Source organism: Notolepis coatsorum (assembly GCF_963971535.1).
Source record: "Notolepis coatsorum genome assembly, chromosome: 4".
Classification (NCBI taxonomy): domain Eukaryota; kingdom Metazoa; phylum Chordata; class Actinopteri; order Aulopiformes; family Paralepididae; genus Notolepis; species Notolepis coatsorum.
This window is the reverse complement of record NC_140168.1, coordinates 146,793,871-146,815,340: the sequence shown is the minus strand read 5'-3', so window position 1 is coordinate 146,815,340 and position 21,470 is coordinate 146,793,871. Positions and strand designations below refer to the sequence as shown.

Here is a 21,470-nt window from a genome sequence, read left to right as displayed (position 1 = left end):
TTCGCCACTAGGGGCGCTATACCAAACGTTTGGTAAAAAAAGCCCAACACAAACACGCACAGCTCTCTCTCTCTCTCTCTCTCTCGCTCTCTCTCTCTCTCTCTCTCTCTCTCGCTCTCTCTCTCTCTCAGATGATGTCAGATCCATTCAATAATAAACACATTTGTAAAGCTCGTTATTTTAAACAAGTTACCATTCATTGTCTGAGTGGTTATGTCCCACATGCGGCGAAATTAGAGAGAGAGAGAGAGAGAGCGAGAGCGAGAGCGAGAGAGAGAGAGAGAGAGAGCATTTTAGTAAAGTTACATTTTCAACAATATTGCTGCTATTTAAACACTTCATGGAAACGGGGTAACGTTAACCTTATGTCGACTGTAGTATTGTATGACCTCGACATAACGTTTAAACGTTAACGTTACTCCGTTTCCATGAAGTGTTTATAAAAGTGGCCAGCTAAGATGACGGAGCTAACAGCTAGCAGTAGCTGTAACGTTACAACGTTATGCGGCATCAGTAGACAACGTATCATGTATTAAACTAGAGTTAAGATCGCTAATCTACCTTGTTGTTGTTGGCTTGTTGATAAAGTATATCCACTCCATGGCATTGTCCATCCAGCCTGTGTTGATGTCCATTCATTGTTGTCCCTCCGCATCCATATAGCTTGTTGTTAGCCAACAAGCTGTGTGAGTGAAGAGCTGTGTCTTTGTCCATTTCCGCCTCGAACAGCCTGCAAACTACCTGGCGTTCTATCGCCATGCTCTAAGACAAACTCTAACCTTAACCAACTTTGAAAGAGTGCCTAAGCTCAGTGTAGTTGCTGTTGTTGTTGACGAGTCGACTGAACTGCTGTTGCTGTGTTGCATTAAGCCAACCCGAGAAATGCGGCTATGGAAAAAAACTGGCATCGCGTCGGCCAATCAGAGAGCGTCTCCACGAAAATGCGGCTATGGAAATTCTTCACGGAAGTTCACGCTGCTGCCTAGACCGCTTCAAATCGCGCTCGGATTCCAACATAATAGTCATATTTCAACGCACAACGCCGTATGCACTGATTGGCTGTGACGGAGACAGCGATCAAACTGTGACGCGCACTCAGAGCGCTATCGCTTCTAGCCCGGGCGAGAAATACGAAAAAATTAAAAAAAAACGTCACTTCCTGCTCATGAAAACGATGTTTTTTTAATTTAGATAATAACGTTATATTGTGCATTGGAAATACAAACATACTTAAAATGAGTAAATATTATTCATTTCAAACATGTTTATATTATTTATAGGGCTATAAAACACAAAAACGAAAAAGTTTTATTGTCTTCTTCTCTGATTTAACAGCAGCTGGCCAGCAGGTGGGTCGGCGCCCTTGCGCCCCTAGTGGCAGAGCCGCCACTGATTCTTAAGGTGCTCCCATAGTCGAGCAGACTGTACACAGAGCAGACTCCGCGGAGGTCCGCGCGGCTCTTTGAGCTTTCATAGTCGAGCAGATCTCAGCGGACGTCCGCGGTCTATTTCCTACATTTCTCGCACCAGTTTTACTACATTTCCCACAAAAAAAGTTTTACGCACTTGAATAACAGGTATATAGGCATCGAGATGCAATGTACCGTATAGGCTTGAGGTGGACAGCGCGTGGTGCTGAAATGAAACAGCATTGCATGAAATAAAAGCACCAGTTTTATTTAAAAATATTGGAAACGGAGATAACATTCTATGTTATCTCCGTTTCCAATATTTCGAAATAAAACTGGCAATTTTACACACCATTTAGAAAAGCCATTCAAACATCTCTCTTGGCACGGAGCGAGTGGTCAGAGTAAAATGCAGATCGGCGTCACATTAAATGCAGTTCGATGTCAACCAAAACGCCGAGCAGCGTTTTGTGTGACACCAAGTCAGCGGCGCGGATGTCCGCGCGTCAGGAAATAGGAGCTTCGCATCTGTGGGTCTGCTGTCCGCTGAGATCAAAGCTCAAAGAGCCGCGCGGACCTCCGCGGAGTCTGCTCTGTGTACAGTCTGCTCGACTATGGGAGCACCTTTAGTCTATCCATTTGTTTACATTTGGATTACAACTTGCACCTTTAAGGTGGGGAAAGCCTTAGCTAGATTCACACAGTTGCACTCTTTCACACACATATATATATATATATATATATATATATATATATATATATATATATATATAAGTACAATACATTTGTAACTAACCTGAGAAAGGAAAGACTTGGCGGCACGGGGGGGGGGGGTATTTTTCATGTCCCCCGCCACGTTTCCACGTTTGATGTCCTTAATAGCGATGTTTTTCACATTGAAGCCCACATTGTCGCCAGGAAGTGTTTCAGAGAGGGATTCATGGTGCATCTCCACCGTCTTCACCTCTGTAGTGGTCATCGGAGGGGCGAAGGTCACCATCATGCCTGGCTTTAGAATGCCACTCTCCACTCGGCCTACAGGGACAGTTCCAATACCTACAACAAAAGCCATGGAAGTTAGTGTACACCTTGCATTTAATGAGTCACTTTTATCTTCCAATTTGGTTTAAAGATGTGTATTCTATCTACATAAAGGTGTTTAATTATATATATTTTTTAAATCTTTTTATACATTTTTTGCGCTCCTAGCTTAATCTGCGGTTCACAGATCAACTCATTCAGTGCCAGCTATATAGTCTTGGCCTTGTAGCTAATGTGCCAGGTTTCCATTACATATTTTCACTGTGTGTCACTATGTTTGGAGAGCTATATCTATATTCTATATTATAGCTATGGGGACAATACTATGGTCATTTGACAGTGACTTTCTTCCGTCCAAGATGCAAAAAAGAGAAAAAAATGTCATGCATACGTTCGCGAGTTATTCCGTGGTGAGTATAGTTTAGGAGTGATCCGGGATAATTCATGAAACGCTGAGTTATAGGGCGCTACGCGTATTCTACTATAAGCGTTTCTTGCCTGGACACGCTACTATTTCCAAATCAAATATATATAATAGGTATTATGTTTCATCATGAATGCATGAAAGGCGGGGGGGGGGGGGGTCGTTTCTGATACTTTGATTGCCAGTAACGGCATTCGTTTTGAACACTAAAAACACTGATCAGCTGGATCGGTATGAAAACATTGCGCGATCAAGCTGGAATTGATGTCAGATAGTCCTTACCTCTGATCGGGGGTATTCCAAAAAGAATATTCCAATAGTTTGATCGCCATCCAGTCCATCTGATGTCCATCTTGTCCACGACATAACCCACCACAACACATGCATCGGGGGCATTTGACGCCCTTCAATGCGATCGGGCAAACCGCTCGACTCGCCTGACCCGGAAAACTGCACCCGGAGGGATTTGAACGTAACACAGGGTAAGATATAAGGTTTCTCGATACTGCCGTCTAGCAGGATGCGGCCGGTATTGCACTTTGGCGATCTCAGACTAATTTCCTATGGTAACACCGAGGTCCATGGATGAATAATGAATAAAAATATTGAATAAAAGAATAAACGACCAAAACCCGAGATATCTCGGGTCTGGCAGCGAGTTTACCCGACTTATCTCGGGTTTGGCAATTAAAGAGTTAAAGACATACTCTATAAAATATAAAATGTATTCCTCTCATGGAAATGTTTTTTTTTTAACGAAAGGTTATCTATAACCTAGTTATATGAATACTGGCTGAGCGTCTCGCTCTTCGCCATAATGAGATCTCTTATCTCCAGTACCTACTGTACTCATGAACAAAACAATTGCACTCTCATGCACGTGACCAGGCCACGCCCCCGCGTCCTACTATATGACGCCGGACATGGTCACACTCCCCCTAAATTTATTTATTACATTGCTTGCGCACATCTAAGAGCCAGTGTAGAAACGTCTTGATTATATTTTACTATTGTACTTACATTTGCACTCTGGTTGGATGCCAAACTTATTTTCGTTGTATTGTACTTGTGCTGTATGATGACAATACATTTGAATCTAATCTAATCTCATTTTGGGAGATTATGGATTATTTGTATAATTTGGAGTTGCAAATCATTGTCACGCTACAGAGTGTGCACGCATGCGTGTGTGTACAGTACAGCATCAGCTGCTGCATCGTTAATGAACTATAGATTTATATGGAATTCGTTCATCTATTCTTATGGCGCTTTTCCACTGCATGGTACCTACTCTACTCTACTCTACTCTACTCGGTATTTTCGGTTTTCCATTACCAAAGTACCTGGTACCAGGCTGGTACCAGGTACTTTTTCGGTACTTTTTTAGTCCCTGCTCGAGTCTGGTTCCAAGCGCGAGCCAAGCGGGTAGAACTGGTACTATAAAAGTCACGTGAAACACTGCAGACCACTGATTGGTCAGAAGAGAGACGCGTTGGAGAGTCTGAACTGGTCTGAACGAAAACAACGCCGCCATCTTTAATGTCTCGCATAGGATTTCATTATGGTTGCAGCAGGCACAAGTTCAATAAACAAATGATACAGTCACTGTGTATTCTGCCTCATTTATTGATTAAACAAAACCGACATCAACACAATTTGCCACCGAGCGGAGAGTTTAGTCTCGCAAAAAGATCGCTGACTTGTTAAGGCTTAAGCTCCACAACGGTGGACGGAATGTTCTGTTGTGCTAGCGTTTTAGCATGGCTATCGTACATAGCGGGATCAATATAACTCGCTATTGATTGTTTGTATGAGTAACGTTAATGCTAGTAGAATAGACACAACGCGAGGTAATCACCATCCATTTTAATCCGGTTATTACCTAATGCTAACGTTAGCAAATAGACGCGACTGGTAACGTTACAGCGTTGTTGTTAGCCTAATGCTAACGTTAACGTTAGCATATATAGACAGCCTAGCTGACGTTAACGCTTGTAGAATAGACACAATGAGGGGTAACGTTAGCGTTAGCAGAATAGACACAACGAGAGTCTCGTTAATGTTGTTATTGATTGATTGAAAACTGTGTTTTACTCTGGCTTGCCAAGCTCATAGCCCCTTTCGTGACTGTGATGCACCGAGTGGATCCACAGTCACTTGCTCCTTAATAGGAAACCAACCTAGATTTACCATGAAGGACTGGTTCTGGCCGAACCGTTCGTTATACAAGTATCACAGAGACATTTCAAAGGTACTCACAGTTGCACGAGGATTTCGGACAGAGATACGGGATGGTTTGAAAGCTCGGCGTTGCTAATAAACATTTTAAATATTTTTTATAAACTGCTCAACACTGCATTATTTCCGGCGTTGGCTGCCTGGTGTGATCACAGCGCATGCGCATCATGCACCCAACGCCGGAAATAATGCCGTTTTGAGCAGTTTATAAAAAATATTTAAAATGTTTATTAGCAACGCCGAGCTTTCAAACCATCCCGTATCTCTGTCCGAAACCCTCGTGCAACTGTGAGTACATTTGAAATGTCTCTGTGATACTTGTATAACGAACAGTTCGGCCAGAACCAGTCCTTCAGGGTAAATCTAGGTTGGTTTCCTATTGAGGATCAAGTGACTGTGGATTCACTCGGTGAGCTCTCATGCTGATCACCAGCAGCCCCGCCTCCCCACACGGAGACAAACTGAGTACTTTATTTTAGTACCTGCAGTGGAAAAGCAACATGGTACCAGGTACCTAAAGCAAGTAGAGTAGAGTAGAGTAGAGTCGAGTAGGTACTATGCAGTGGAAAAGCGCCATTAGTCTATCCATTTGTTTACATTTGGAATACAACTTGCACCTTTAAGGTGGGGAAAGCCTTAGCTAGATTCACACAGTTGCACTCTTTCACACACATATATATATATATAAGTACAATACATTTGTAACTAACCTGAGAAAGGAAAGACTTGGCGGCACGGGAGGGGGGGTATTTTTCATGTCCCCCGCCACGTTTCCACGTTTGATGTCCTTAATAGCGATGTTTTTCACATTGAAGCCCACATTGTCGCCAGGAAGTGCTTCAGAGAGGGATTCATGGTGCATCTCCACCGTCTTCACCTCTGTAGTGATCATCGGAGGGGCGAAGGTCACCATCATGCCTGGCTTTAGAATGCCACTCTCCACTCGGCCTACAGGGACAGTTCCAATACCTACAACAAAAGCCATGGAAGTTAGTGTACACCTTGCATTTAATGAGTCACTTTTATCTTCCAATTTGGTTTAAAGATGTGTATTCTATCTACATAAAGGTGTTTAATTATATATATTTTTTAAATCTTTTTATACATTTTTTGCGCTCCTAGCTTAATCTGTGGTTCACAGATCAACTCATTCAGTGCCAGCTATATAGTCTTGGCCTTGTAGCTAATGTGCCAGGTTTCCATTACATATTTTCACTGTGCGTCACTATGTTTGGAGAGCTATATCTATATTCTATATTATAGCTATGGGGACAATACTATGGTCATTTGACAGTGACTTTCTTCCGTCCAAGATGCAAAAAAGAGAAAAAAATGTCATGCATACGTTCGCGAGTTATTCCGCGGTGAGTATAGTTTAGGAGTGATCCGGGATAATTCATGAAACGCTGAGTTATAGGGCGCTACGTGTATTCTACTATAAGCGTTTCTTGCCTGGACACGCTACTATTTCCAAATCAAATATATATAATAGGTATTATGTTTCATCATGAATGCATGAAAGGCGGGGGGGGGGGGTCGTTTCTGATACTTTGATTGCCAGTAACAGCATTCGTTTCGAACACTAAAAACACTGATCAGCTGGATCGGTATGAAAACATTGCGCGATCAAGCTGGAATTGACGTCAGATAGTCCTTACCTCTGATCGGGGGTATTCCAAAAAGAATATTCCAATAGTTTGATCGCCATCCAGTCCATCTGATGTCCATCTGGTCCACGACATAACCCACCACAACACATGCATCGGGGGCATTTGACGCCCTTCAATGCGATCGGGCGAACCGCTCGACTCGCCTGACCCAGAAAACTGCGCCCGGAGGGATTTGAACGTAACACAGGGTAAGATATAAGGTTTCTCGATACTGCCGTCTAGCAGGATGCGGCCGGTATTGCACTTTGGCGATCTCAGACTAATTTCCTATGGTAACACCGAGGTCCATGGATGAATAATGAATAAAAATATTGAATAAAAGAATAAACGACCAAAACCCGAGATATCTCGTGTCTGGCAGCGAGTTTACCCCGACTTATCTCGGGTTTGGCAATTAAAGAGTTAAAGACATACTCTATAAAATGTATTCCTCTCATGGAAATGTTTTTTTTTTTAACAAAAGGTTATCCTATAACCTAGTTATATGAATACTGGCTGAGCGTCTCGCTCTTCGCCATAATGAGATATCTCTTATCTCCAGTACCTACTGTACTCATGAACAAAACAATTGCACTCTCATGCACGTGACCAGGCCACGCCCCCGCGTCCTACTATATGACGCCGGACATGGTCACACTCCCCCTTCCTCAGAAAAGTTTCCAACACAGAAAACCCAACCAAAGGACCTCAGGGCGCTAAGAGCGAGACGCTCAGCCAGTATTCATATAACTAGGTTATAGGATAACCTTTTGTTATATAGCATTACTGGCAATCGCGTCTCTCGCTGTTCGCCATAATGAGATATGGGGCAGAGCAGACACGTGGCCTGACAAGTGTACCCCCTGAGGACCCGCAAGCCCTACTATCAGGGGGGAGGGGAGTCCCGTCCACGCGCCCGTCCTAGTGAAGGGGGGGCGGGAGTCAACTCCACCAAAATGCGAAAAAGAGGGAACCAGAGACCCCTAAAAATGCACAGTACAGGCGGGACCACGTGTGACACAACACCCTATGGCACACACCCCTGCTAACCCACCGAGAGGCAGGACGCAGGGGAGGTCCCAGACCTCAGAACCGCCTGGGAGACAGAACCCCCAGTCATGTCCATGATGTAAAACTTGACGAAAGGACCCGGGGAGGACCAGGAGGCCGCAGCACACATGTCCTCCACCGAGGCCCCCCCTAAAAAGGCGGCAGAGCGCCACCCCACGAGTGGAGGGCGCCCTGACACCCCCAGGGGGGGCCTGTCCAGCCAACGTGTAGCAAAGGTCAATGCCCTCGCACAGCCAATGCGACAGGCGCTGCTTGGACAGTGCCTTACCAGCACGAAGGCCAATGTAACAAACAAAAAGCTGATCGGCAGCCCTGAGATCCCGAGTCCGACTGAGGTAAACCCCCAAAGCCCGGACGGGACACGACAGGTGAAGGCTCGCCTCTAACCCACTAGCGTGAGTAGGCGGATGAAAACGCCTGAATCACAATATCCCTGGAGCGAAAAGAGCTCAGGATATTTTTTGGCACGAAGACTGGATTAGGCCTCAGAGTCGCACCGCTATTGGCATGAATAGACAAGCACTCAGGCTGCACCGAGAGAGCACACAGCTCACCCACGCGCTTAGCGGAGGTGATGGCCAGCAGGAACGCAGTCTTGAAAGACAGCTGCTCCAAAGACGCCTGCTCAAGAGGCTCAAACGGGGCCTCAGACAACCGGCCGAGGACCAGTTGGAGGTCCCAACTCGGAGACAGAGAACGTTCCACCGGCCATCAGGCTGCTAAACGAACAATGAATGAACACTACACAACAACAACCACCAAACGCACATAGCACACACATCCACACGCACACACTCACTTTAAACAAACACACTGTAGCACCCACTCCACACACTTTATAGCACACACCCACTTTAAACAAACACACTGTAGCACCCACTCCCCACACTTTATATTTATGGATGAAGGATTGCACTACAACTCGTACACCTTACTGTAAATTGTACCTAAAATTGTACCTCATCCCATTTCTGCTTTGCACTAGATAGTACTGTACATTAGTACACTGCATAGTATTGTGTATTGTATATTATATGGTAACTCAGAACATTGTACATATGTCTATACCGAACACTGTGACCTCATTTTCTTCTTCTAAATTCATGCTATATTATGTTATTATGTTATTTGATACTATCTTGTCTAGCACAGTCTCTGGAGCGTAACAGTAAGAAGCATTTTGTATGAAAGTATTCTGTACTTCTGTATGACAACTATTAAAGAACTTGAACTTGAACTTGAACTTGAAGCCGAGCGCCAAGCAGGAAACGCTTCACAAGAGGGTGGCTGAACAACGTACCGCCCTCAAACCCCACATGACAAGAGGATATAGCCGCGGCATATACCCTCACCGTCGAGGCTGACAGTCTACCCAAAATAGACTGTAGGAAGGAAAGGACAGCGTCCAGGGGGCAGGACACCGGGTCCCAGCCCCCCACCTTACACCACTCTTGAAAAGTATGCCACCTACCCGCGTAAACTGCGATAGTGGAGGGAGCACACGCATTTCGGATGGTGTCGACCACAGAAGGGTCCAGACCCATCCCCTCCAGACTCACCCTCTCAACAGCCAAACCATCAGCGGCTGTCCCAGAACAGGGAACAGCCACAGAGACCCATGTGCCTGAGAGAGGGCCCGCGATGACCAAGGAACAGGCCACGGCGGGGCTACCAAGAGCTGGATCAGGACCGGGAACCACACAACCGTGCCCCGGTCCGGCGCGATCAGGATCAAGGTCCTGCGCTCCCGACGTATCCGCTCCAACAGCTGAGCTATCAGATGTATGGGGGGAAACGCGTACAGAATCCCGGGCGGCCATGGATACATCGAGAAGGCATCCACCCCGACTGACCGAAAACCATAAGGGGCACTGGTGAGACTGTCTGCTCGCAAACAGATCCACCGTGGCTTCCCCGAACCGGTCCCAGACTTGTCTGACTATGTCTGGACGTAGTCCCCATTCGTCGGAATGTGGACCGCCCCGCACCCACATTCTGCTTGCCAGGGATGTGGAGCGCCCTCAGGCTGCGCAGATTGAGAGACGCCCATAGCCAGAGCTCGACCGCCGCCTGATGCAGACGGATGGAGTGTACTCCACCCTGTCTGTTGATATACAAAGCTGTCGTCGTGTTGTCCGTCCTGACCAACACGTGCTTGCCCACCACCAAGTGGCCGAGCCGCTTGAGGACCAGAAGGACCGCCTTCAATTCCAACACATTGATATGCAATAAGACCGGGCAGCATGGCACGTCCAGCTGCCCACTACTGCGTTGGTCCGACATGTCCCCCCCTATCCCGTGAGGGAGGCGTCGGTGAAGACTGTGACGTGTGATAGCCTGTTGCCCATGGAGACCCCGCTGGTGAGGGTACCAGTCCTCCCCCAGTGGTCGAGATCCCCCAGTATTGACATGGGAACCTTCAGACGTTTCCACTTGCCTCTCACCAGGTCTATTCCCATACTGGAAAACCACCTCTGTATCCTCCTCATGAAGAGGAGGCCAAGAGGGACCACAGAGTGAGCAGATGCCATCATACCGAGTAGGCGCATCACGGACAGCGCCGTAACCGTCCTGCCAGGACGGAGCCCCCTGAGTGCCACTCGCCGCCGCTCCGAGAGGGTTGCCCTCATGGGCCTTGAGCTTAGAACCTAGCCCAAGTACTCCACCTGTTGACTGGGAAGAGGAGTACTCTTCTCCCAGTTCACAGCAAAACCCAGATTATTGAGAAATTCCACCACCAGCCTGGTATGAGACCTGGCGACCTCCTCCGACCGGCTGAGGAGCAGAATGTCGTCGAGATAGAAAATAACTCGTATCCCCTGGCGACGTAGAGGCTCCAGCGCGGTCTCTACGCACTTGGTGAATGTGTGGGGGGCCAGAGAGTAGCCGAACGGCAGCCTCTGGTTTTCGTACGCCACACCCTGAAAAAGGAAGCAAAGGAATTTCCTGTGAGGAGGGAAGAAAATACGCATCCTTCAGGTCTATGGAGGTGAACCAGTCTCCCACCCTGACAGAGTTTATCAGGTGTTTGACATCCTGAACCGCCTCATCACAATCAGCCAATTGAACGCAGACAGATCCAGAATAGGTCTGACACCTCCCGATTTCTTGGGCACCAGAAAATACCGGGAGTAAACACCACACATCGCGTCCTCCCTTGGGACCACGACTATGGCTTGCTTCGCTAACAGAGATTGGATCTCGTCGGCCAGAGCTGTCACTGCTGCTGACCCTGACAACAAGGTCTGCACCAAACCTGAAAACGGAGGGCGGGGCAGCGCAAACTGCAACACAAGCCCCAGCCTCAACATTCTCTCCATCCACCTCGACATACGGCACTTCTGTAGCCATATGTGATGATAATCCCAACGCGCACCCGCCGCCACTTGGCGCTGGTCCACTAGGAACCGTAGATAGGCGGCCAGGTCCCACCCGCTGTGCGTTGCCAACCCTGGACTCGCTAACCGCGCGAGCAGGGCGTCTCGTGGAGTCGGGATATTGGACCCTGACACTACCAACGAGGCAATCGCACCCAAGGGGGGACCCCGACAGAAAGAGCCGGTTTGATACGGGGGAAGCTGACATCACACTGGGTGACAAAAGCTCCCCCACTGAACACCTCGCCAGCATGGATTGCCGAGGAACTGTTCTACAGCTGGACATGCAAGGTGGTAGGCCCCCACACTGCCCGATAGGGTGGGTTCCTACACACCGTAGCCCTGCAGTGATATTACTACCACCTAACTCACGCGCGCCTGCCAGACCACTGCCGGTCATCCGGCCGTGGGAGGCACTAATGTGATACCCGGCCTGGCGAAGGCGAGGTTGGGGGAACCCAGACTGTGCCTCAAGAGGCCTCGAGCCCCCCTGCTGACATCCTTTGTTGTCAACAGACGTAACACCAGGATCACCAACCACAGACGCAGAACGCGTGGCATGGGAGCCGCTTGACAGCACAACATTCTCATGGACAGACCCAGGCCTAGCCATCAACTGGGTGTCAGCCCCTGTCCCCATGAGAAGCGAAACGTGGGGCCGCTTGCGCTTCATTGAAAGCATGCGGCCCGCAACCAAAGGAAACAAATCAGAGCCCTTATCCCGCTGGTGTTTGGGGGGGGGGGGGGGGTGACCGGAGAGCGAGCTAGACACAGCTAGACGGCGACAGTTTTTTAGGGCGTGCTCATCTAATGTAGCCGATCCCTCGGCCGCCAAGGCTGTCGGCCTTGTGGTCACCTGTTTTCGTTGTGTCCAGGGTACCTCAGGCGGGGGAAACATGGCCGCTGGTTGAGGGCCTCGCCACAGTCGTTAACGAGGCCGCGCTCTCACCTCTGGCTGCATGGTGCGAGGCGGTGTGGGGCCCAGGTCAAATACCGCCTGCGAATAGTCCATCTGCGGAAAGGGGAGCCCTAAGGAGGAGACACCTTTTCTCCTCCCCAAGGGAAGACTGCTCCAACCAGAGATGCCTGTGAATAAGAGTTGATAGCATCCTGATTCTCCCTGCGGTTATAGCCTGCGACTGAGTTAAAAGTTCTATAACCCCAAAAACATGTGCGATGTTTTCGGCGTCGGCTGGCCCTACAGCCCCACTACCCGACACCAATGTGGACAGAAAAACAGTCAACTGAGCAATAACACTGGCCGCTGCTAAATTCCATCCTGTGGCGGTATAAACATCATCAGCCCATACCGCCACCTGCCGGGCCGACTTGCCCTCAGGCGTCGGCTTCCGGGTGGGACACCGTTCAACCATGCCAGGGCAAAGGATCGATTCTACCTGGCTCTCAAGCCAGGGCACACCTGCCTTGCGCCCTGTTGTCAGCCCATTCACCCATAAAAAGGGTAAATAAGCCTCAGCAAAACCCCCCACATTAGCTACCGACTGACCTTCATCAATGAACCGGTTAAGAGGAGGGAAAAGTGGTGACCGCTCACGGCGGGGAACAAATGAACAGTGACCCAGCATCGTAGCATTAGCATTAGCCACGCGCTCCAGGATAGCTGGGAAAACATCCAACGGGACAACGAGCAGTATCACAAATGCTAGCATTGATGCCTGGTAGCGCAGGCCCTACCTGTGCGCGACCTAGCCTGACAGCTAGCCGCCGCGCGACGTCCCTCGATCCGCTGTCACGAGACGAGGAAACCCCAGGACAGGCCCGATGCGCTGTTAGGATGTGCCGAGAAGATTCCAGGGGCTGGCGAATCTCCAGCGAAAACCCAACATTGTTCAATTTCTCTCTGCATTTCATAACAACTAGTTCATGGAGTGCACTGCAGCGTCCATGTTGGAAGCAAAAAAGAGGAAGTGTGACCATGTCCGGCGTCATATAGTAGGACGCGGGGGCATGGCCTGGTCACGTGCATGAGAGTGCAATTATTTTGTTCATGAGTACAGTAGGTATTGGAGATAAGAGATATCTCATTATGGCGAAGAGCGAGACACGATTGCCAGTAATGCTATATAACTTTTATTTTGAAGCAGCAATTCAACTTTTGAAAATGTTTTAAAATGACATTATTACATATTTTAGCAGCAGACTTCCTATTAAGCGCATTTGAAATGATAAAGGAAAAAAAAGTTATAATGGAAGGGCATGCTGTTAGCGATGTTTGCGAGCAGTTGAACAAATGAACCACTTAGGTATTAAAAGTTTGACATGCTAAAAGTGCTCTGAGAGAATACAGGTGATATTAGGGCTGCCCGCTCATAATCAATTACTCGTTTGGTTTTAGTCGACCAAGACTTTGTTAGTTGACTAGCTGATTTGTATGCTTTTCTCCAGGCTCATTGAGTTATTTCCTAGTTGATTAGCTGAATTGTATGCTTTTCTCCAGCTGATTGAGTTATTTCCTAGTTGATTAGCTGAATTGTATGCTTTTCTCCAGCTGATCGAGTTATTTCCTGAACAATGTTCTTTGGTTACATTCAGATTTACATTAGTGCAGGTAGAGAACTGTGTGTTTCTACAGATTTGTAAAATAAATGAATGAATGTGCCAATGAAAACCCCTACTGTAGGCTATGTGTTGCTCAATTGGGAATGGATACTGAATGAAAACATTAGCTTATCGTCAACTATTTACCTACAACCTGCGGTCACTTGTTGATTTTCCTAAAGCTCATAACTTCTTTCAAGTGTGTTCCCATCTACTGTAGCAGTTGCCAGCTCAAAGGAAGGCCAGAGAGCTGTCTCAGGGACAGAGGCACAGCCATGATATGAAACAGAGGTTAATCTAGAGCACTGTGGCCTCTCATGTGATTGCAGGTTATCAGTGCCATATGGCTGTACCCTGCTGGTGAAAATGGGAATTAATTCTGTGACTATTGTACCATATCTAACAACAGGCCATTATTATTATTATTATTATTATTATTATTATTATTATTATTATTATTATTATTATTATTATTATTATTATTTTTATTATTATTATTATTATTATTATTATTATTATTATTATTATTATTATTACAAAGGGTCAGATTAAACCGAATATATATATTTATTGCCTGAGATCCCATGTATAATATTTGTATATCGTTTGATATCCCTTGTATATTCTTTGTATATATACACGGAATATCCCTTTACCTAGGTACAAACCAGACCATAATATTCGTTCTCCTATTGGACAGCGACCCCTAGGCGCCAACGGCCATACCCCCAATGGCGAGTTCAAAGCCACCGCCAAGGCTTGTCTCAACATGTCCAGGTTTGCGCAGTAATACGAGACAGAACTGAGGTTGGCACTATATAATTCACCTTACGTATAAATACGGCGCAGGTGGAAACAGCAGCAGTTCAGTTCATTCAGTTCATCATTCGTTCAAAGTAACGTCTAGTTGAGTACCAAAACGTTAAAGCCTTCACCACGAGTCAACGACCAAGTGAAGTGAGCAACCTTGCGTCTAAATAGAGCACTTATAACATGTGCGAATAGGATAGTAAAAGTGTTTAGTGAAATAACGTCAAGTTCGACCTAGTTAATGTGAAGTACCGTGCACAGGAGAATCTACACCGGCGAATGCAGAGCCTTTTCCGGCTGGATTATATTGCTTTGGTACTGTGGCTGCTGGAGCAGAGAACCGTCTACCCCACTGCTGTGTGGGATCTACCCTGTGAGGAGCACCATCGAGCCCGCCTCTAGGACCACCGAGGCTGGCTGGCTTTCGTCCATGCTGTCGAGCATACTTGGATTATAGCTGCTGCTTTGTCTGCCGATCAAGGGGAGTACATGTACCGCCTCCCGTAGCTGGAGCTTATTTATTCCTCGTTGACCCAGACTTTGCTCCCGAACATTCCTCCCCCTGCTGGCTTACAACCGGAGGGAACCCCCCTAGTGTCTCCAGCTGACTACGAGTGTGCCTTATGTAATTCTTATGCTACAGGTGGCGTCAGTTATACCCATCTTATTATGCTCATGGACTTACGCTCTTGACCTACTTAAGTGTTCTTCGCCTTATAAGCGCAATTCATAATTCTCATTCTGTAACCTATCGTTGCTGCTATAATAATAAATCCCTCCAAATAGAACTTTAGTGTCATTGTTGTATTCTTGTGTGGGTGTTCACCAGATATACCGTGTACTGTATGGCCAGTAATTAAAGTACATAACTAAGTAGTGGTTTAATAATACCATACTCTCAATACAGTCAGGGAATTGTACCCCTCAGTTACAATTATTATTATTATTATTATTATTATTATTATTATTATTATTATTATTATTATTATTATTATTATTATTATTATTATTATTATTATTATTATTATTATTATTATTATTATTATTATTATTATTATTATTATTATTATTATTATTATTATTATTATTATTATTATTATTATTATTATTATTATAATGAATTACATTTGTAAAGTTTTCACATATCAAAACACAATCTAGGGATGTATAGGAATAAAATAATCACATCTAGAATTTGTCCACCCAGATGGTACCAAATCGTTTGTCATGTCATCCCCAAATAAGTTTGAGCAGACCTGTCCATGGTGCTGCATCTTTCGGCTGAAGTTAGGCACCGTGTGCCAGTGAACATAATGTCAGATTTAGGAATAGTCTTAGAGTGAGAAATTAAGTTGTATTTCATGTTTAGTTAAGAGAATAGAACCTACATTCTCATATACTCCAGAATACGTTTCATTGGCCGTGTTTCCAGCGTCTACTCCTCATGGATCTGACAAAACCTGACGAAAGGTTTATTCCTATTCTCTTTATTGGGATTATTACCCAACGGATCACCGGAGATGTTGGCCAATAATGCGCTTAGTTACCACCAATTCTCTGAAGACGTAAATAGCGTCACTTTAACTGCACGGTGGAATTAGCGCCGACCTTTGTGAATTGGAGTGTTTTTGCAATGAGGCTAATTTGCATAGAAAGGGGAACATATTCCGCATTTAAATACCCGAAAATATCACGACACACAGAGATGCAATGCTGATGGCAACGCAGTTAGCACGGTATTTCACCCTTTGAGCTTGCTTTGTGAATAGCAAGGTGTGTTTTCGGAGCTATTTGCACAGGCATAGCTTCAGAAAAAGCTGCGCTATCCCTTTGTGAATTCGCCCCTAGTTGTTTTGAAGTATCTTTCACTTCATTTATATCTATTCTATGATCATATAGTCTTTACTTTTCTCTCTGCATTGTTTTGTATTTCTGGTGTTCGGTTCTATTAAGGAAAACGCAGACGAGGTGATCTAAATAAAACAAACTGGTGTGTTTATTCCATTGTTAATAAAACACAGCTATGCGTCAAACAAGTACAGGATCTTCATTTCATATCTAATCGTCTCTTTGGTGTGGCAGTTTTGTCCATGATCTGATCAGCTGGGGCCGATCAGAGCGTTCTTCTCCGGTGTGGTTCTCTGTCTCGGGTTGTCCATGACAACACGCGGCTTCCCTTTGTGTTTGGTGGTCGCCAAGGCAACCTTGGTTTTCGGATCCTCGGCGGGTTGGGAGCGCTTGGTTTCGTCTACGCTCTGTGGAGTCTGGCTCCCCTGCTGCGAGGCGATCGTCTATCATCGTCTGGGTCCATAGCTCTGTGCGTCTCCGGCTCGGCTCTCGAGTCTCTGGTTTCTCCGTCTACCTCCAGCGCTCTCCTCCTCTCCAGGTCTCCAGGTCTGTCTGTCTCGCTCCAGGTCTGTGTGTTTCTTCTCTGTCTTCTCGCCTGCCCGTTTAATGAGATAGAAAAGACCTTTCCCCTGCCTGTCTGGTGACGTCACCCCAGCGATCGAGCTTCCCCATTGGCCAAAGGATCTCCCCGCTGAGTGACACGTCAGCCTAGTCTGTTGACACAACGTTACACAGTAGAATCCGACTGGCTGTTACCTTATTTGGGGCTCCTTTCAGCTCTTCCCTCCGTGAACAGATAATTGCATACGTCCTTTTCAACAGAAATAATATACTGGCTTCTTGATTAACCATTGACCAATACTGTATAGTTTTATCTTTTAGCATTAAGAGATTTTATTCTTTATTGTGACTACCGTTATCCTAATAGTTTTAAGTTATGCCCACATTGTAACTCATGTAATTGTCTTATTAACTGTTTCCATCCTACTGATGGTTGTCTATTCTCTTAGTAATAACCTTTTCTTTAATCCTTAATTTACTACCTATGTTTTCTTATTTTCTGGCTTGCTAAACCTATTTATCTAAGGTGATTTGGTATGACAGCTCCCTTTTAGTACATTATTGATTGCACTGTTTTCTAAGGACATCTTAACTAATCTCTCTGACAAAGCCATCCGTTTTTATCTATTTCCTCAAGGTCTAAAACCGTCTAGTCTATCTATTCTATAGTTAAATGTGTAACTGGGGGCCTTCTGCTTAAATTCCAATATCCTTGAGCCTGTGTGGTATGTCTTAAGTCAATCAAATCTGATGTGTAAGGGGAGATTCCAAATGGTCTCGTGTCACCTCTCTGACCTCTGGGCCTTAGTCTTCTGACCAGCTGCCTTTTTCTATTTCCTCAAGGGCCCAGTTTGGCTGACGAGGTTTAACAGCACCCTGACCTCACTGTATTCTAAGTTTTATGATTGGAGCTAGTTCCTGTTTCTTTAACGACCCTATCTCTCCCTGACAGAAGGTTCTTGCCAAGGGGGGTTTTTTCACAATGGTTGGTTACTCGCTTATCCTAAAAATAAACAAGACCTCCTGCTTGATCACCTCCATATAGTCTGGAGGGGTCAGTTTATGACCTTAACGCAATCTACTTTGTTGGGTGTGGCGAGAATGTCAGCTAACCATCCAAGGTCTACTTGCCCTTACTTGTACCTATTTTTGACGAGCGAGGGTATTTCTGCTTAACAGCTGTGACTTATTTTCTTTGAGATCCTGTTTCTTAAATTCATTACTTAGCACTAGATCATACATTTTAATTTTAATTAATTTACGACACTGGGGCCACAGAGGAAGTGGCCCTTCTGTCAAATCAGCATTTCCGTCTAATATTATTTTGTACAGTTTAGTTGCTATTTTCATGTTTCATTTTGATAAATTCACGACAATCCACCCTTAGTGGGTTTCATAACCCACTATATAGCACCAATATGTTCTAAATTAAACATGTTAAAACCATAATTACCATTTTTGCTAATATTTTCTAAAATTTCAAAAAAATACAAAATTTACACAAATCGAACTACCAAACCCATTCCCCTCTGTACAGTTACAAAATTCATCATTTCACCTACCTTTTCTTCTTGCACAGTTATACACATTATCAGTTATTCATACGACATCCAGTCTAGGTCCGTTTCTTTATACAAAAAGAACATCGTACCATTTTATCAGCTTTTCTAATTATGACTATACATTATCCATGTAATTAGCTTCAATGTGTCTGTTTTGTGTAATTGACTCTGCAAGAAAAGATTAATACATCATACCCAAAAGATTAACACTCTAAACATCGAGGGAGATTCAAACAAGCAAACATAAATCATCTCTTCTCCTTGAAAAGACCACTGAGGCCTCAATTATTCTTTGCTTTCATCCCTGTCAGTTATCCCTGTTCAAACCTCCTGAGGTCTTTACTGCTAACTTGTTTTGACTGTTTTTCTTCTTGTTGTATTTTGTGCTAACTACAGCCTCTTCTTTGTTGTGGGCAGTTCTTGGTACTGCTCCAATTTTCCACAGAAGGAAAAGATTTTCCCTCTGTCCTTTTTGCATTTTGGATTGTTATTTACAAACACACAATAGATTGGAAACTTTTATTTTCGCAGATACATCTTTACTGTTCTGCATTTTACAATAAATTTTTCTCCAAATTAGTTATCTATATATTTCACCGCTTCTTAAGTTATCATTCAATCAAATCACCTTTGTCTCATTTGTTTTTGTGCTGTACTACTTTACTAGATCAAATATCTCAAGTTCAACACAACTACTACTTCCACCCTTGAAAGTGGAATAACCATTTTATTACACTATCAATACCTTGTTTCCAGACAGCCTCCTCGGTCCAGGCAGCCAGCTCTAGACGAGGCCAATCACCAACAGAACCTATGTGCATGGCAACAAACCACAGTCCCTTTAACCTGTTCCACCCCACGGGGTCGGTACCGACCCCTTTATGACAACACATCATAAATCAATCTCTCAAAAAGAGATTTGAAGTTTTTTTTTTTTTTTTTTTTGTATTTTTGAGTTAAGACCCTAACCATGTCAAAAACAACAGTCAAAGTGTATATTTAGTGCAATACGTTTGTTTAGCAATGATTTTCCATGACATTAGTTAAATATGAGCTTATTAAAAAAGTCGCATATCACATCACACAACTGCTGTTTACATTAAGAACCGAGGGGAATATGACGTATGTGTGTAGTCCTAATGACCGGGAGACTCAGGGCTTTCGAATGACACAAGAGGTAAAGAGAACTACAGTTCCCAGGGCACACCATCCATTGCTCAATCCAAACAATGCTTTCATTAGTTCAACCGAAAGAGTGACAATACGTGTTTATATCTCAATTTCGGAACAAACAACACGGCGGTTGTCATCAAATGCAATGTTTAATTGATTCCTTACCTTTCTGTCGTTCGTTTGAGCCCATCCACAAGTAAATCCGATATGAAACACGAGAGCAGTTATCAAAATGCTGTTGCCTCGTCTGAAAAACTAAAGTGCACACACGCTACTCTGTTGCCATCTGCTGGCCGGGAGGTGTTACAACAGCTCGAATGCAGACGTAGCGTTGTACCTTGTATCGCGGCCTTTCAAACGATATCTGACTTGACGTGTTTTGTATTTAGGAAGGTATTTGAATGTCCTTGCGCAAACGACCGATAGGCATTTGGAATTTTACCTCTGCGACGCACGGAGACGCACAGATAGTCGAATAGGCCATCAACACGCTATAACAGCAGTACAACATACGTTTTTGTGCTTTTCTTCGTTTTATTTGACATTTAAAAATGTCTAAGAAGATATACAAGACACTGCATGAGGTTTTGGAGGAGATATTGAGGGTTTCTGATACAGAAGTGATAGATTCGGGCGACAGCACAGATAATTCTGAAGATGAGATGTAAGTAATTCTTTATTTTGATCATATAATATACTTTGTGTTTATTACATCATATTGATTACATCATATTGATTACATCATATTACATCATTATTGTATTTTTGTTATAGTGATTCTGATTCTGAAGAGGAGATTAGGTGGACAAAGGCCACAACTGCCCCCCCCCCCTCCCCCAAGCTCAAGGTACTGTATATGCAACTTGATCTATGTAGCCTACTGTATACAGTAAGATAATATATTCCTTTAGTGTGGAACTTGGTCTCACTGTCAAGTCAACTATAATACAATATGATACATTTGACTGTACTTACTGTTTACATACCTGTAATTACTGTATATGTTTAGTTCAAGTACATTTATTTGTCACATACATGTACTGTACAGTGAAATGTTCTGTCCTGTATACAGTAAGATAATATATTCCTTTATTGATCCCTGATAATTGCTTCATACAGTAAAACTAAGAATAAAATTATATCTGCATTATTTTATTTATAGTGATTCTGACGGCGAAAGGATAACCCCCTCTACATCGTCTGGGCCAACAGCACAGAGGCACACATCGGGCACCGCCCCCACCCCCTCCCCCTCCAGACGACCACCTACTACTCGATCGGCACGCAGGCCAACCCCCGAGCAATCAGCATTTTCAAGGTGTGTAACTTGGTCTCAACTATAATACATACTTTTGTGATACATTTGACTGTACTTACTGTTTACATACCTGTAATTACTGTATATGTTTAGTTCAAGTACATTTATTTGTCACATACATGTACTGTACAGTGAAATGTTCTGTCCTGTATACAGTAAGATAATATATTCCTTTATTGATCCCTGATAATTGCTTCATACAGTAAAACTAAGAATAAAATTATATCTGCATTATTTTATTTATAGTGATTCTGACGGCGAAAGGATAACCCCCTCTACATCGTCTGGGCCAGCAGCACAGAGGCACACATCGGGCACCGCCCCCACCCCCTCCCCCTCCAGACGACCACCTACTACTCGATCAGCACGCAGGCCAACCGCCGAGCAATCAGCATTTTCAAGGTGTGTAACTTGGTCTCAACTATAATAC

General features: G+C 44.7%; 1 pseudogene across 1 annotated transcript in view; it reads right to left on the bottom strand.

The window, feature by feature from the left end:
• The window catches only part of LOC311226722 (elongation factor 1-alpha-like), a 93,890-nt pseudogene that overhangs the window by 22,481 nt on the left and 49,939 nt on the right, over window positions 1–21,470 (bottom strand). Inside the window, exon 5 of the transcript in view lies at window positions 5,823–6,081. The product of the transcript in view is annotated as an elongation factor 1-alpha-like (transcript). The remainder of the gene's footprint in view (window positions 1–5,822; window positions 6,082–21,470) is intronic.